The sequence below is a fragment of the Peromyscus leucopus genome, chromosome 7, assembly GCF_004664715.2.
Source record: "Peromyscus leucopus breed LL Stock chromosome 7, UCI_PerLeu_2.1, whole genome shotgun sequence".
Lineage (NCBI taxonomy): Eukaryota > Metazoa > Chordata > Mammalia > Rodentia > Cricetidae > Peromyscus > Peromyscus leucopus.
The window spans coordinates 96,537,380-96,554,862 of NC_051069.1; the positions used below are offsets into that span (position 1 = coordinate 96,537,380).

The 17,483-nt window shown below is 54.8% G+C and overlaps 1 protein-coding gene across 1 annotated transcript in view; it reads right to left on the reverse strand.

The window, feature by feature from the left end:
- The window catches only part of Sema3f (semaphorin 3F), a 28,216-nt gene extending 27,536 nt beyond the window's left edge, over nt 1-680 (reverse strand). Inside the window, 1 exon segment of the mRNA XM_028887031.2 lies at nt 604-680. The gene's annotated coding sequence lies outside the window, so the exon portion shown is untranslated.
- Between the last annotated feature and the right edge of the window lie 16,803 nt (nt 681-17,483).

Consider the following 17,483-nt stretch of genomic DNA (forward strand, 5'->3'; position numbering starts at 1 on the left):
GCTGGACTGCAGGATTTCCCAACTTACCAACACCTCACATACAGGGAGACCCCTAAATCCAAGCCAGGACAAGATGCAGTTGGGGGCCAGGAGGTCGGCAAAGGGCTGGAAGAAAAGCCACTTGGAGGCAGATCCTCACGCCCTTGCCGTTCCGGGTGACCCTCCACGTGGGGGCTTCCAGTTTAGACCTCCCCTTGAGGCTGACCTGGTCTTCAGACCAGGGCCATTGAGGCAGTGCATGCGCACCGATTGGGAAAGAGTGCTGCTGCAGGCGTCAGCAGAAGACTAAAACAGAAGGATCCAAACTCCCACTCTGCCAGGGTGAGGGTACCCACCCAAAACCTTGCGGGGGTGGAAAAAGTTAATTCTTCACACACCGGTGACCCGGCAGGCCACATCACTCAGTCACACATCTTTACACCGCCCGGAAGCTGCGGGGTTCCTGGACGCCGGGACAGGTATGAAGCACATCCTAGTCCTGGCGCCTGGTGCCCGCGGACAGTGCGCCACGGTTCGCCAGACCCTGCGCATTGTACACTTCTAAGGAGTTGCAGTACCGCGGGTCCCAGTGGGGTCGGAGGGTCGCGTTCCCTCTGTACTCACCTCGTCCACGGCGGCGGGGCCTGGGCGCCCGGGCAGTGGTGCCCGCCGCAGCAGCGGAGAGGTTCGCGTCGGGCCGGTCCGCTCTAGCGGCCCCCCGGGGCCACGGCCCTGTCCGCGCCCTCTTGCCTCTGAGCCTGAGCCGGGATCCGCACGGCAGCCGCGGCTTCACTGGTTCCACTGGCTTCGTGCACGTCAGCAGCCGAGGCCCCGGGCCCCAGCCCGGGCCATGGAAAGGCTCAGGGGCGCTCGGGGCCGCCTCCCCTGGGGCGGGCTACGGGCGCCCCCTGGCCTGCCCGCCGAGGGCGCATTCCCCGGTGCGGGGCGCGGGCGGCGGCGAGCGCTAGGCTACGGAGCCCTGCGCTGGGCTCGGCCGGATGGCGCTGCGCTCGCCTGGCTGCCTGACTGGGGCCCGGAGACCGCGCGGGGCTGCACGGGTCCTCGAGGCGTGCCTGGTTCTCCGCTGCGCTCGGGGCTCCCTGGACCGCTGCGGTTTGTTCCCTAGCTGCTCCGGTCTCGAGGCCGCTGGCGGGACGGGACGCTCGCTCGGAGCCGCGCGCGGAGAGCAGGCAATTGGCCGCCCGTGGGCGACATTTGCATAGCACGGCCCCGCCCCGCCGGGCCCGCCCGGCCCCACCCCCGGGGCGGGACCCTCCCGGCCGCCGCCCCGCCCCCGCTCCACCTGTCCGCGGGCTGGGCTCAGGGTTCCCAGGCGGTGGGCGACCCGCGCCAGGGGAGGCTGCTCTGCGCCCTGCACCCCCCGCCCTGGCATCGCGGGCGGCGCCCCCGCCCCGCCCTGGCTTTGTCTCTCCGTGGATACACCGCGCACATCGCGCCTGGTGTTTACCCGGGCACGCAACTCCCTAGCGAGAAGGGCTGGAGCGCAGGGGAACAACCAGCCTGCACTCACCTGCGCGCCCCCTTCCGCGTCCCTCCTTCCTACTTGCAGCCAGCCCACGGCCCCGCTGCGAAGGACCTGGGACGGCCCAGGCCTCTCAGCAGGTGGCGGTACAGCCCCTGGGACGGTTGGCACTTCTGGACCTTCCGACAGATGGCTGCCTCCAGAGTAGGTCAAGACTGTGCAGCCCAGCCACCAGCTAGCTCTGTCCAGCTACCCAAATGCTCCAAGTAATCACCTCAACCACTAGTAAGTCCTATCTCAAGCCACGGGCTCCCACAGACTTTCCCTCTGCAGTGCCATATTCCAGAGAAACCAGATGATGAGTCCAGGCCTCCAGCCCTAAAAGGGGCACTTGCTTTCAAATAGCCTCAACAATTGAGCAAGAGCCTCCCTTGACCCCAGAAAGGGTCCCTCTGAGCAGCCCATCCCCCAAGGTCATGGCCCCATCAGCCAGAACCACTTCTCAGCCCTTCTCCACACACTCTGCTGTGGTCCCCAGAGGTTTGGGCCCTCTTTGTCCTCTGCTTCCTCCTGGTCCTCCGTCGCCTTCCTATTCCCGCCTCCTCCTCTCCCCATCCTCTCCTCCCTCCTCTCTCCCTGTTCCTTTCTTCTCCCCTTCTTTTCCTTCCCTTTCATTCCCTTTCTCCTCTGCCTTCTCTTCTTCCCATGCCTGACCCCATTTGTCCCTTTTCCCTGCCCATCTCCCTCTTCCTGCTCTTTCCTCTCCTCCTTTCTTTTTTCTCTTACTCTTCTTCCCCTGTCCACTTCTCTTCCTGGCTAAGACTCCGGGGAGATCCACTCTTCCTCGGACCCATTGACTGGATGACTGTAAGTATTGGGTAGAAAGGGGTATCTGGATACTGCAGAGGGTCACCTGACTCAGAAGTGGGGTACCACCCGTATGCTTGCACGAGGAAGAGGGTATTTGAGGAGAGGAGACATTGGCCTGCTGTTTATGGTGACTGTAGTGAGTGACAGCACCTGATCTCCCCTGTGTCATGCTTCATTCAAAACACTAACAAGAGGCTAGGTGTGGTGGCGTGGCGTGGTGTGGCGTGGCGTGGCATATGCCTTTAGCCTTTGATCCCTGCACTTCTTCGAGTTCCAGGCCAGTTTGGTCTACATGGTAAATTCCAGACCAGCCCGTGCTATCTAGTCAAGTCCTGTCTCAGAAAACAGATAAGTGAACAAAAGTCACACACACTCACAGGACTAAGGGTGTTGCTCCGTGGTAGAGCATAGGCTTTAGCATGTGCAAGGCTCCGAGTTCAATCTGCAGTGCCAAAAGTAAGTAAATCACTGTGATAGCCAACCCGCCTCATCCTCACTGGTCCGATCGAGGGCCGCCTTTGTGGTTACCACCTGGGCACCACCATCACCATGGCAGCTTGGGCTACCATGACTACTCACTCACCGTGTTTAAGTGGCTATCACCAGGGGCTGGAGAGATGGCTCAGTGGCTAAGAGCACTGACTGCTCTTCCAGAGGTGCTGGGTCCAATTCCCAGCAACCACCTGGTGGCTCACAACCATCTGTGATGGGATCCGATGTCCACTTTTGTCCGGTGCCCTCTTCTGTCATGCAGGCTTACATGCAAATAGAGTATATGTATACATACGATACACAAATTGATAATTTTTTTAAGTGGCTATTGTAGCAGGTGTAGTGGTGCACGCCTTTAATGCCAGCACTCCGGACATTGCAGAGGCAGTGGTATCTGTGAGTTCAAGGCCAGCCTGGTCTACAGAGTGAGTTCCAGGACATCCAGAGCTACACAGAGAGACCCCTGTCTTGAAAAAACAAAACAACAACAAAAAGTGCCTATTGCCATTGCTATGGCTTTGGGGACCATCTCTTCCACAGTCTCCACCTGTTGCCCCACACCCCTTCTCTCCCCAGCATCCTCGTGGTCACAAGGCAGAACTGTAGGGGTGGTGGAGCTCCAAGTTCAGGGTTGGAAAGGGCAGCTCTCAGCTGATCTGTTCATGTGAAGAACCAACCACTCAGACACACAGAACAGCCTGTTGCACAAAGGCCTCAGGTGATGGGGAAGGCAAGAAGGGGGCCAGAGAAGGAGAGGAACAAGAATTGAACCTTACTGTGCAGAGGGGAAGGCAAGTGCCCCCTAAGCTGTTCAGGAGGGCTGAATCAATTATTTAACACTTTAAAAATTGAGTATCTGAGTATTGATAAGCATGGAGGCACACATTTGCAGTCCCCGCAGTTGGGAGGTGGAGGCAGGACAATCAGGAATTTGTGGCCATCCTCAGCTACAAATGGAGGCTAGCCTGAGCTACATGAGACCCTATTTCAAAAACCCTGAATGAAAAGGAGGAAGAGGAGGAGGAGGGAAAAATAAAACAAATACCGGAGTATTAAGCTGGTCCCAGAAGCACATGCCTAGAACCCCAACACTTCAGGGTCTGAGATAGACGACGGGAGTGTGAAAAGCTAGCTGGAGCTGCATAGGGAGGTACTGTCCACAGAAAACACATACTAGCCAGGTGTGCCGGCACACGCCTTTCATCCCAGCTCTCCGGAGGCTGAGGCTGGCAGATCTCTGTGAGGTCGAGTCCCATGTGTCTCAGGCTAGCCTCAAACTTGCTAGCAGCCTAGGATGACTTCAAGTGATCTTCTCCCTACCTCCACCTCCACAGTGCAGGAATTACAGCCATGTATCACCATGCCGGGTACATGTGGTACTGAGGATCAAACCCAGGGCTTTGTGCATGATTGTTAGCTCTGTCAACTAAACTACACTCCCCACCCTGTAATGTGTTATTATATAGTACTGTTTGAAGAAATAGTATGGCGTTTCCTGCAATTTTGCCTTCAATTTTAGGGATTCAGAGAACCTTTAAAGCCAGCCCTGGTTTAATTCCAGCATTTAGGAAGAGGAGGCCGGCAGATTTATGTGAGTTTGAAGCCAGCCTGGTCTACATTGTAAGGTCCAGGCCAGGCAGGGTGACATAGAGAAGCAGGGCCCATTGTCCCTACCATAGAGCAGAGGAAAAGACGGAGAGAAGTGGGCAAGGCATATGACCACCAGGCTGTGGTGCCTGAAGAGAGGTTCAGTTGAGAGAAAGCCTACAGGCAGAAGGCCAGGCTGTGGTGCCCACAAGAAACCAAAGGCGTGAAAGAGACAGGTGCTCTGGGGGTGGCGGAGTGCTGGGACCCCGAGCCTCACTGACAGAACTCTGTATATCTGTACTGAATGACTAGAGAGCAAGCCTGCGTAGCACCAGATCTAAAGATAACATGAGCCAAGAAGCCCCGAGCTGAGAGAGCCAACATCCTACCCGGCTCAATGGACAGACATTCTTCTCCCTACCACTCCCCGACACCAGAGTTCTCTGGTCTCCCTCCCCCTCCCACCCATTAGCTGTTCAAGTTCATTGAGAGGATGCCCTAGGGGTAAAGGAATCACCAGCCAGGCCTCTGTCCCTCCTCTGTAAGACCCCCAGCTCCAGGCATGCCATGCATCTTCTGTAGCTCCCACTCCAGTCATGTGATAGGGTCAGGGGAGGGCATTCAGACAGCCAGTTAGCCTGTCCTCATGGTTGCTTGCTTGTGCCTTGGCTTTTTGCACCTTCTGGGATTTCCAGGTGGGCAGGAACTGGCTCAGTCCTCGCGCTGGGTGATGATGCTCCCTAAAAGCAAGAGGAAAGCTCCTCCCCCAGGTCCTCCAGCCCTTCAACCTGGCCCAAACTGGTTTTTGGCAGATTTTGTGCCCGTTTCTCTTCCTCTAGCTCTTCCAGTCTGTGCTATAACTGCACTGCAGCCTCTTGGCCTCCCGCTGCCTGTACATCCTCTATCTGGCTGCCAGGCCTACCGCGGGCTGGAGAGAGAAGCCCGCAGCCGCGTCGCCCCAGCTAACCTGAGAGAGACCCTATACCTCAGCCCTCTGCATCTCAAGGCTGGACGTGGAAGACCTCAGAGACCCGCCACGCCCCTTGGACGAAGGTGGTGTCTACACCCCGCCCCTGCACCAGTCTCCAGGGAACCTGTTTCCCGGGCCTAGCAGGCAGAGCAGGCCCTGGCCCGCCCAGCATCGCTGGCTCAGATTTCCCTACTTTCTGGTTTTCTCATCTCCCCTGCCCCAGGCGCCACTGCCTGCTCTCTCGCCCAGCCCCCACCCCCGGAACTGGAACCAGAGAAGGGGAGAATTGGGAAGGGGCCTAAGAGGGGGTGTGGGGCAGCCGGTTGGGCAGCACCGTGAGGGGGAGGCAGTGAGGAGTCACCCCTGGCCCAGGGCCAGGATGAGGTTTGGTTCAACCTCCTGCCCAGCCTGCCCCAGAGGCTGGCTAGGAGCCGATCAAACGCTAGAATGATCCACCTCCCTGGCTGCTTACCAGCCTTTCTGCGGCTGTTCCCTCACCAGGAATGTTCTTCCCAGGCATCTATGCCAGTCGAAATCCTGCACTTTCTCCAGGACTGAGCCTTTGGTCTCTTTCACCCACAGACGCTGCCCCTTGCTCTCCAAGGGTCTCGGCTCCCCTACCCCCTCAGGCATTCCCTGGTCTCTTCTAGAACCTCTGAACTCTCATTCTGGAGCCTTCCCACATGTGGGTCCCTTGTCTGGAGAATGCCTTTCCAGTTTCTTTCTAGATCCTTCGGGCCCCTGGACTTATCACCCAGGAAGCCAATCCTGATGATGGATGAACCAGAGCTCCCCGGGATCCTAAAGGTCTCACACCCATCCAGTCACTAGGAGATCCTGAACTCTATCAGCAACTGCTGCCCGAGTGAGTTCAGTGTGAACAATAGAGGCAGACATAAGGGACGATGAAGATCCTTGTTTGTTATCCTTCCGTTCTGTATGGGGCGGGGGAGGTGGAGCTGAGAGGACCTAAGCTCACTGTTGACGTGACCCATGACTGAGGGCCATCCTGAGCACATCCTGTTTAGACAGAGGCCATAAAGCCTCTTGCAACCCATCAGGCCTGACTAGCCTGCACGGGGAGCCAGGAACCAGGCCTCGAACTCCATCCTTACCTAGCTCTGCAGAGCCACGCCCCCAGTAAGAGTTGGGGTGAGAACTCGGGGTTCTTCTGCTCCCTTGGCATAGACCTCTCCTCTGAGAACCTGGTGGATGATGATTAGGCAGCCAGGCAATGGACCTGGCTGAGGACACCTACCATACCAGTAATCTTTGCCTGCCTCTGTGGGCAATTCTTCCTCCCAGCCCTTCAGGCCCCAGAGCCTAAGTTAATCTGGATTCTTACATTAGTAAATCTGTCCAGCTTCACCTTTACAGTGTGCAAAATGCCAGGTGACCACAAGTTACCACCAGCTTGCTTAGCAGCCACTCTACCACCTCCAAGGCCAACTTTGCCTCTTATCTGTCCCCATGAAAGCCACCTTCTCGTTCTCCCAACCCGCAATCTTTCCTCCCACAACTTAGGCAGGATTCGGAGCGATTCTGTTAAAATGGATGCAAGGTCATATTTCCGTGCTTACCCAAAGCTCTCCACGGCTCGCTCCTACTTCGTTGAAAGTCAAATCCAAGCTGGGTATAATAGCACACACCTGTAATCTTAGCACTCTGGAGGCTGAGGGAGAAGGACAGTGAGTTCAAAGCCATCCTGGGCCACTTAGTGAGACCCTCTCTCAAAAAAGAAAAAAAAGAAGAAAGGAAGGAAAGAAGGAAAGAAGGAAGGAAGGAAGGAAAGAAGGAAGGAAGGAAGGAAGGAAGGAAGGAAGGAAGGAAGGAAGGAAGGAAGGAAGGGGAGGCAGGGTAAAGGGATCCCGAATTCCAACTTTGATCCCCAAGTCACACATGATGGAAGCAGAGAACTGGCTCCCTCCAGTTGTCCTCTGACTTCCACCCATACTAAACAAAAATGTAATATAAACAAGAATAAAAGGGAAAAGGGGAGGAGGGGTGGGACACTGTCTTTGGATGGGTTGCCGCCCGTCCTCACCTCTCTGATTCTCACCTTCCTGGCTACAGCCTTTTCTTGCACACCTGGGCCACTGCAGCCTCAGGGTCTCTGTGCTGAGGATCCCTGCGAGTTCTTCCCGCAGACACCTGCACTTGGAGTTCTCACACTGACTCCATGCTTGGCGTGGGCTGCTGCCTCCTTTCTGGGTCCATTCTGACCCCTGATGCTCCCAGCAGCCTTCATCCCCCCCTTTTCCTCTCCCCTTTCTCCTCCCAGCACACCACATAAGAGACCTATTTCCATGTTCAATGGCTAGTCTGCCCCGAGAGGGCAGGCAGCCTGTTTTGTGTGTTGCTTCTCCAGATAGTGAGTGAAAGACCCAGGAAAGGGTTGAGGGTGCTGCATATTCTGACCTTTTCCCCTGAAGTGGGACCTCTGCTTGCCCTGGATGGGACGGGGACGGGACAGAGGGATGCTTGTTTGACACTTCTCTCTCAAGAACTGGCCTCCTGAGAGACCCTGTTGAAAGCAGCAGCTGCAGTAGCAAGGACTCAAGGTGGATTCTGTTCTAACTTAAAAGGCAGAGAAGCTTGGACTGTGAGGTTTTTAGGCAGACACAGTCCCTTGGGCAGAGGTGGACTTCCAGGCTGGGAGAGATTGGCGAGGTCCCGGCATGCCGCTCACTGACAAAGCGGACCATGGCAGCTCTGGTCTTGTGAGGTTTCTGGCTACCTCCCAGGACTGCATCTGCTGTGCACACTCCCTCCATGTGTCTGTGTGGCCCCGTCCTGGGGGAGGGGGGCCCAAAGAGGGTTCTGCAGCCAAAGCGGGGATCTGGACTTACTTAGTTCCAAATGACTGGGGAATGTCCCTTCCGTGACAGTGGTGGTGGTGGTGTGCCCCCCCCCAGTCCCTCTCTCCCAGCAGGGGAGTGAGGCCCAGATGAAGGCAGTCCCCCCACAGGAGGGGGAAGGGCTAGTGCACAGACACTGGGCACCCTGCCATCAGGCCTTCCTCCCAGGGCCTGGCTGCAGGTCATCCTTGAAGAGGGGTTGCAATTTAAGGTCACTGTCCTGTCCCTCCCTCCAGAGAGCTAAGGCCAGAGCATCCCAATTAAATCCCTAGCCTCCTTGATCCAGAAATCTGAGAGTTTTCACCAGCAAGGCCCCTGAGGCAATAGCAACGCTGGGATGGCCCAACCAGGAATGCTCCTTCTAGAAACATTTCCTCTTCAGAGTGTGGCTTTAGTGCTTTGGAGGATGGCAAGGCAGCAGGGCCGATGCCAGGCATGAGTGCAAGAAGCCAGCTCAACCCCGGGCTCGGTCCACCTGTCCAAGAGCAGCTCTTCATGCGCTGGGTACTTGCCAAGCCAAGTGGATACCTTTCTGTCTTAGTAGGACTTGATTTTCAAGCACCATTGGACACAGTAGGACCATTGCCATATGTGGTCTCAACTCTTCATCCAAGGATGGGGAGGGGCCTCCACTGTGTTACTAGAGATCTGTGGAATCTAGGGTATAGCCTCGCTTTGGCTATATATCATCACACATCCACTGAACAGAGACCTTGAGGGGTAAGAGCCTACCTGATTTTGTCTGTGGATTCCAGACCAGGACCCCTTGAATGTTGGGGTGCAACCTCTAAAAGGGACTAGGACTGCCTTGTTCAAGGACCCCCTTGAATATTGGGGTGCAACCTCTGAAATGATTAGGACTGCCTTGAGGGTGATGGGGTATGACATGTTCTGATTTCAGTTTAATTAAATGTGTTTATTTGATACGGCATCACAGGTTGGCCTCCAACTCTCTATGCAGAGGATGACCTAGAACTTCTGACCTTCCCACCTTCACCTCCCAAATGCTGGGATTACAGGTATGTGCTACGCTACCAGGTCTGACTTTATTGTGGTACTGGATCAAATCCAGGGCTCCATACATGGTAGGCAAGTAATCTATCAACTGAGCTATCCCCCAGCCTTGATTCAGATTTTTTTTTTTTTTTTTTTTTGAGACAGGGTTTCTTTGTGTAGCTTTGCGCCTTTCCTGGAACTCACTTTGTAGACCAGACTGGCCTCGAACACACAGAGATCTGCCTGCCTCTGCCTCCTGAGTGCTGGGATTAAAGGCGTGCGCCACCACCGCCCGGCCTTGATTCAGATTTTAAAGAATTCCCCTGGCTAATAGGGACCCAGAGAGAAAGTTGTGGATGTCCAGGGGAGAGGTCCCAAATTCGGCTGCAGCACTGGGATGTTGCTAGACCTCTTCAGAGGTCAGCAGGACTCCTCAGCTTTCTTTTGAATTCCAACCCACTGGGTATGACCTGGATTGGGACTGGAGAGCCAGGGAGGTAGCCCTTAGACACACAGCCAGCATGGCAAGCCTCCCTCCCCTCCTCTCCTGCAAGACTGATGTAAACCTTAATCTGAGGACAAGCTTGCACAGAGCTCTAGCTTGCTGTCAGAGGAGCAGGGACCAACCTAGATGGAGGGATAAGAACCGGGGGAGGGTAGAATAGGGAGGGGCATGGTTTATTTGAGACAGCAGAACAGATCTCACACTCTCCTGGCTTGAGAACCCTCAGAATAACTTGCCGACCTTGTTCCTGCCAGCCAGTAGAATATTCATGCACCCACACCCCGCCTGCTGTGTGCCTGCTGTGTGCCACCCCTGCTGTCTACCACCTGTACTGGTCATAGCTAACTGCAAGGAGGCTCTCAGGGCCTCAAGAAGCACAACTAGCCAGCAATCAAAATATTCCACAGCAATCATGTATGCATATAATGCACATACACGTGGGTAAAGCACTCATATGCATAGAATAATATTTTAAAAGGAACACACACGTGTAGGCAAACGTGTGCATGTGTGTGAGGTGGCTGAAGCCTGATGACAAGGAAATCTTCCTCTATCACTCTTTTTTTGTGTTTGTTTCTCTGTGTAGCCCTGGCTGTCCTGGAACTCACTCTGTAGACCAGGCTGACCTCGAACTCACAGAGGTCCACCTGCCTCTGCTTCCCAAGTGTTGGGATTAAAGGCGTGCGCCGCCGCCGCACCGCCGCCGCCGCCGCCGCGCCGCCGCCGCCGCCGCCACCACCACCACCGACTGGCTCCTCTATCACTCTTATACTTTATTCTTTGAGGCAGGGTCTCTCAGTTAAACCCTGAGCTTGCAGATAGAGTAGTTTTACGGAGATTCTAAAGCTACAGGTGAGCCACCACCCTTCCCCAGCATGTTCACGGGGTCTGGGGATCTGAACTCAGGTCCTTTTGCTTGTTCAGTAAGCACTTTGACCACTGAGCCGTTTCCCAAACTCATGTTGTCTTCTTTCTTAAGGAAGGGAGTTGATATGAGGTCTCTCTTTTTTCAAATTTTTTTTTTTTTTTTTTTTTTTTATTTACGTGTGTGTGTGTGTGTGTGTGTTCATGTATATGTATGCACACGTGCATGTGAGTGTCCTCGGAAGGCAAAAGAAGAGGGTGTTGAGCCTCTCTGGGAGCTGGAGTCACAGGTGGTTGTGAGCTGCCTGGTGTGGGTGTTGGGAGAGGCCAGCAAGTGCTCTTGACCTCTGAGCCATCTCTGCAGCCTCTGCTACAGGGTTTCGATGTATACAGACCAGGCGAGCGAGAACTAAGATCATCCCTCACCATCCTTCCTTCGGGGTGCTAGGATTAGGCAGCGCCACACCCAGCTTTCTCGTAGAGAGCAACGTTTTTTTCCTTGCTGTCTTCTAATCCGCGTTGGCTCAGTCCTCCAGTACCTGCCTCAACCTCCCTCTCCCCAGGCACCTAGCTCCTGCCTGAGTGAGGAAATGCACGGGACAGCCCTGTGGCTAGAACCAGGGAACCACAGCCCTTCTCTGCTAGCTTCCACCAGTCTCGGGACAACTATCATGACAGTAGTCTGTCACTTCAGACCTGGTGATCTGGAGATAATCTCAAGAGTTTATCCTCGATGCCTCAGTTTCCCTCCCTGGGAATGAACTGTCCTCAGCATTACCTGCCCATGCTCAAGCTTACCCACCAAACTTTCAGTGTTTCCAGAAATGAGGGATTCCAGCTGAAGATGAAGCTTTCATTTTTTTTTTTTTTTTTTTTTAATTGGGGCTGGAGAGATGTCTCAGTAGTTAAGAATACTTGCTTGGCCGAGCAGTGGTGGCACACGCCTTTAATCCCAGCACTCGGGGGAGGCAGAGGCAGGCAGATCTCTGTGAGTTTGAGGCCAAGCCTGGTCTACAAAGTGAGTTCCAGGAAAGGCGCAAAACTACAGAGAAACCCTGTCTCGAAAAACCAAAAAAAAGAAAAAAAAAGAAAAGAAAAAAAAGAAAAAGAATACTTGCTTGTCTTGCAGAGGACCTGGATTCAATTCCCAGCACCCATATGGTGGCTCACAACCATCTGTAACTCCCAGGCACTCACATGGCACACATTCATATACATGATATAAATCTAAAAATACATTTTGTGTTTTATTTTAGGGGGACAGGGCTTGTCTATATAGCCCTGGCTGTCCTAGACCAGGTTGTCCTCAGACTCACAGAGATCCACCTGACTCTGCCTTCCAAGTGCTGAGATTAAAGGCATGTGCCATTACGCCCAGACTAAAAACATTTTTTTGATTGGTTGCTAGATTGAGACCAGGTCTTATGTAGCCCAGACTTGATGAACTTATTATGTAGCTGAGACTGGTCTTGAATTCCTGATCACCCGGCCTCTACCTCCCCAGTGCTGAAAGCCAGGGCTTAAACATGCTAGATAACACTCTACCAACTGAGCTACATCCCCAGCCCCTCCAAGGTCTTAATCTCACTCAGATGGGACTGAGGGTGGGCTCCGTGTTAGCATGGAAGTTCAAGGAAGGAATGGCATTTCCCATCATAGACTGGGTTAGTCTCTGGGGTAGAATTCTCCAAAGAACTGGCTGAGCAGAGCTGGTCCCAGAGAGGCCAGTCCTGGCTTATAATCTTGTTCAGGGTCTGGGGCCTTAGAGATACAATGTAGCCCACTCAGCCAGGGCCCTCATCATCCTGGGACTTTCAGGTGGGAAGGTAAGGACTAGGCAGGGCTGGGAGCACAAGGTGTGAGCAATACCTTTCCCTGTCTCCTAAGAGGTCCCCTGGCCTGGTTCAAATACTCTCCCCACAAGCTGCCTTTAGCTTGCCCAAACAGCCTTTGGCTTGGCTCTAAGGCAGTGGTTCTCAACCTGTGGGTCATGACCCTTGGGGGTCGAACAGCCCTTTCACAGGGGTCACCTAAGACCGTAGGAAAACACAGATGTTTACATTACAGTTTATAACAGTAGCAAAATTACAGTCATGAAGTAGCAACGAAAATATTTTATGGTTGGGGGTCAGCACATGAAGAACTGTATTGAAGTGTTGAGGCGTTAGGAGGGATGAGAACCCCTGGTCTAAGAGGGTCCTGAACTGCACCCTGCATCTCCATCAAACATCGTTCATTCATTCTGCAAACGTCACATCTCCATCAAACATCGTTCATTCATTCTGCAAACGTCACATCTCCATCAAACATTGTTCATTCATTCTGCAAACGTCACGTGTGTTACCCTCCATGCCCTAGCTACACGGGCTGACTTCTCCGTTCTAGTTTGGTCTGCTATTTCAATGAAACCATCTCTAAGCCGTAGGTCAAGCTGTGAGCTAAGGGCTAAGGGCTAGAGCCCCCTACGGGGGATACCTTAAAGGCTCAGAACCATCAGCTCTGTCGTTGGAGTTCCCTGAGGGCAGGAGAAGAGTCCAGGCAAAAGGGAGCCTGGTGTTTAGAGAAGCCAGAGCCCAGAAGGTAAGAAGCCAGCCAGCACAGCTGTTATTCTAGAGCTTCCGTGGTGGAGGTGGCATCGGGGACAGACACAGGAAAGGCCACCTGGATGGCCAGGCAGCCCTGGAGCTGTTGACCTTACTGTTCTTCACCCCTGCACAGGTTGGGACCAGGGTGTCTGTACCTGCACAGCTATGGAGAAAGGCTGCCGGCAGGACCAGGCTGCCGGCAGGACCAGGCTGCAGGGCGTTTCATTGGTTCCTGGTGTTCTCATCTTAAAGTGGGAGCACATCCGTTCCTCACCAGGCTGTGGGAGCTTCAAATGAACCTCCGTGAACAGACTTCTGGACAGAAGTAACCATTAGTGTGTATAGTGCGTTCTCCCCAAGTTGTTATAACTTATTGGCCCTCCCCACTACTGACAGGGAGAGCAGAACGCCAGTTCTAGGGACACAGGGGCCTGTCTGGAATTGCTCTGCTGGAGCCCCAGGAAAGAAGGAGCAGGTGTCTGCCTTCCCACCTGACACAGGGATACTCTAAGGTGGGGGTGGCTCATAGCTGCTCTGCTCTGACCCCGTCCCCTGTCACTGCCTCTGCTCGTCAGGCCCGGCAGCAGCGGCGTATGTGGTGCCCACATGCACACCCTTGGAGCCTCCTGAGGGAAGGCAGCCTCGTTGTTCCCTTGGGAGATAAGCTGTGTGCAGGCTGTCATGGGAACACAACGTTAGAAAAGCAGGCTGCCTGGAACCCCTGGGACCCACACCACCCCTCCTTAAACAGGCCATGGCCGGCCTCAACCCTTGATGTCCAGCCTGTAGTTCCTCCAAACCGTGATGGACCCGGGACTAAAGGAGTCAGCATGGTGAGTTTCTGAGGGTCAGCAGGGAGACCTTCCAACCTAGGAACAGGCATAGGAAGAATGAGGTGAAAGCCAGAGCCAGTGTCAGGTGAGGGGGAGCTGGTCAGAAGGGAAGTAGAGCACAAAGCTCTCCACGGGGGCTGGATACTCATGGAGACCGCCAACCTGTGGGACCTTGGCTGCCCCTGTGGGCTGACTGGCAACTCTCTGCAGAGGAACAGGACAGCACCTCTTTAGGACATGTTACGTCCACAAATGATGACAAGCTCAAGGTTTCTGGGAGGGCACAAGGCCACAGTATCCCTGTTACCTTCTCTGCCTACTTCCTAGACCGCCCCAAACCTGGGTGCCGTTCAAGCACACCCACGGGCCATCCCTGGGCTGAGGCAGGTCCCCTGCTTCCAGAGGCTCCTTTCTGGTTAAACGTTTATGACCCTTGATCATAAATGGTGACTTTGAGGTCCAGAGAGAGGGTCTTCTCCAAAGTGCCGGAGGGCAGAGAACCGCTTCCATCAGCATCCTCTCCGGTCCGGCAATGCCATTCACAGCAGGAAGAGTGGGGCTCTGGCTGCAGGCTGGATGTCTGGTGTTTCTGGCAGTCTTGGTCCTGCCCCCTGAGCCGCGCTCTGTCCGTTCCCCAGCCCCGCAGATAGACCTTCCCGCACACACACATGCATGTCCCTGCTCCCATGCTGCTTTCCCTTGTCTTGGAACCCTCCATTCTGCCCCTCATTAGCCTCTCCTGGGCTGGGGACCTCCTCCTTGGCAGCCCGGGCTCCTTTAAGTGCTTTTGAGGAGTCAGGTTGGGGAGACCACCTGGGGTAGAGCTAAGGATGACAGGGGCTACGTACAGATTCAGGGCAGGGAGCACAGGAGGACAGTCAGCCTCAGTCTCCCCGGAGGGGCTGTCTGTGTTCCAGGTGTCAGGCAGGCTCTAGGCTACCCCACCCCCACCAGGTGTGAGGCTTCCGGCACCTCAGAGGCCCCTTTGTCCCTTATCTTCGCTGCCTCTTTGGTGGCAGCATACAGATAAGCATCCCTTTCTGGGCTGAAATTCCAACCTGGCAGCTACTCCACCCCCTGGGGGTCTGGGACCTGCCAGCTGCACACTCTCCCGGGACCCACCCAACACGTATATTCCACCCACAATCCTCCACTGTAGCTGCACATTTTTCGCTAAATCCTCCCCCTCCTCTACGTTTGAGCCAGGGCCCCCTACTCCCTTGACCCTATATACCGTGCCCCCACCCCTGACCCCCCACATTTTGTTGACAGAGCCCCCCCTCTTTTGACCCTCATAGCTGGGGATGCACAGCATTGCAGGTGGGGTCCCTGACCTCCCAGTGGGAGCCCGAAGCCCAGGAGCTGACCTTTGTGTGATCTCAAAGATCCCCTGCTCCAGGGCAATCCCAGACACACCCCCTAGGCTTCCTGGACCACCCTTCTCAGGGACTCTCGTCTCCATCTCTCAGGCCCGACTCAGCCTCTCTTCTTCCCTGTCTCCCCCCCTCCCCCCTCATTAAGCCTCCTAAACCCGCCAGCTCCCTGAAGCAGGAAATTGCATTCTGCCAAGATTAAATGGACTTGAACGCCCTGCCTCTGCCCGCAAGGGAGGGGAGCCGAAAAGAGCCAAGTTTGTTGGGGGTGGGGGTCAGGTTCCTGAACCTCAGCTAGGGAAAGAGGACCTAGCAGGGTGGGGGCTTCCTGAAGGACAGAGGGAAGAGGACAACAGGCCTGAAGAAAGGCAGGGTCAGAGAATTATGTCCCCTTCTCGCTGTAGTAGGATGGAGAAGCCAGCCGTGAGAGGAAGCCACTCAGTGGGGGCAGGGGCAGGTTCTGATTAGGTGGGGGTGGGGTAAGGGGCAGGAGGAAATGGTGATTGGGAGGTGAGAGAGGATGCCTGTCTAGAGGAGACCCAATCAACAGGAAATGGGAAGTGAACTTTCTCGGGTGTAGTCACGGCCTTTTGGAGTACCCAGTGGGAGGAGCTGGCACATCTCACTCTCGCCAGTGGTCCAAGGTCCCACAGCAAGGACACAGTCGGAGTATCCGGTGTGACCTTGGGTCCTCTGAAACCCTTTACACAGTCCTGAAAGCCTGCAGGACCCCATAGCCACAGCCAAACATTGTCTAAAAGTGTCAGGACACAAAAGGCCAGGGCTGGTGGCTCAGGCCTGTACTTATTGTCACATGGGATGCTAGCTAATGCAAGATACAAGTGCCAAGTCTGCTCTGAATACAGAAGACACAGAGAGCTCTCTGAAGGGACCAAGGGGAAAGAAGTACTAAGGCTAATCCCTCCCTCCAGAGGCTCAGACCCTACAGTTCCATCAACGAGGACATCATCGAGGACAATCATCCCTTTTCCCAGATGAGTGCTCTGAAGCCAGACCAGCTGCCTCCCTCTTTGGGTCATAGGGTTCCCCCAAGGCTAATTCTACAAGTGAGGAGAGTAGAGACATGTCAGAGCAGTTCCTTCCTTCCCGGGGAGTGGGAAAGGTCAGCTGGGCCTCTATGGCACCCCTGGGTCTAGTCCCAAGTCTAAGGCAAGCCATAGCTTTGAAGAAACAGGGAAGAGTCTGGTCTGTTAAGACTGGTCACATGCCACCTTGGAGTTGTGACCAGAGACTACAATGCCTAGCTAGTGCTATCTGTGCCAACCTGTCTTTGGTATTTGGGCAGTGATAGGCTCTGGGACATTGAGAAGAACAGCTTGGTTCCTTCAATGTGATTTCAAGAAATGACCAGTGGAAGCTGGGGGGTGATGTAGGCACACCTTTAATCCCAGCACTCAGGAGGCAGAGGCAGGCAGCTCTCCGAGTTGGAGGCTAGCCTGGGCTATAGAGTGAGTTCCAGGACAGCCAGAACTACACAGAGAAACCCTGTCTCAAAACAGACAAACAAACAATTTAAAAAAAAAAGACAGACAGACAGACAGACAGACAATGGTTAGGCACAGGCTGTGGGCTAGAGGTTCATGAACAGCTGTGGGGATTCTGTGAGCTCCAGAGCAGGGCGGGAGGGCTGTCCTACCCACCGCTGCCACCTTGACGACACACACTGTTGAGGGCCCCAGCCCCACCCACCACCCAGGCTTTGTCTGTTCACATGCTGGTGCCCATTTCAGGCAACCTGAGCTGGGCAGTCACTTTCCCAGAAAGGAGGCTGGCTCCATCCTGGCGGCTGCTGAAAAATGGGCTTCACCTGTCCAGATGTGGGAGGACTGACCCTCACATCCTGGGAGGGGCTGATAGGCTGTAAAGCAGGTATATACCTGCCTCATGCATCTGAGTTCACCCAGCAGACCCTGGGAAAGGGCACAGCTGAGTCCCGATAGGACTGGGCTTGAAAGGGACCCCTCCTGCGGCTCTAAGAATGTCGCTGGCTTGGATGCTTCCTGATGACTTCCTGGTTGATTTCAATCTCCAGGTGGATCACTGGAACAGCTGCTGAAAGATCTGAGC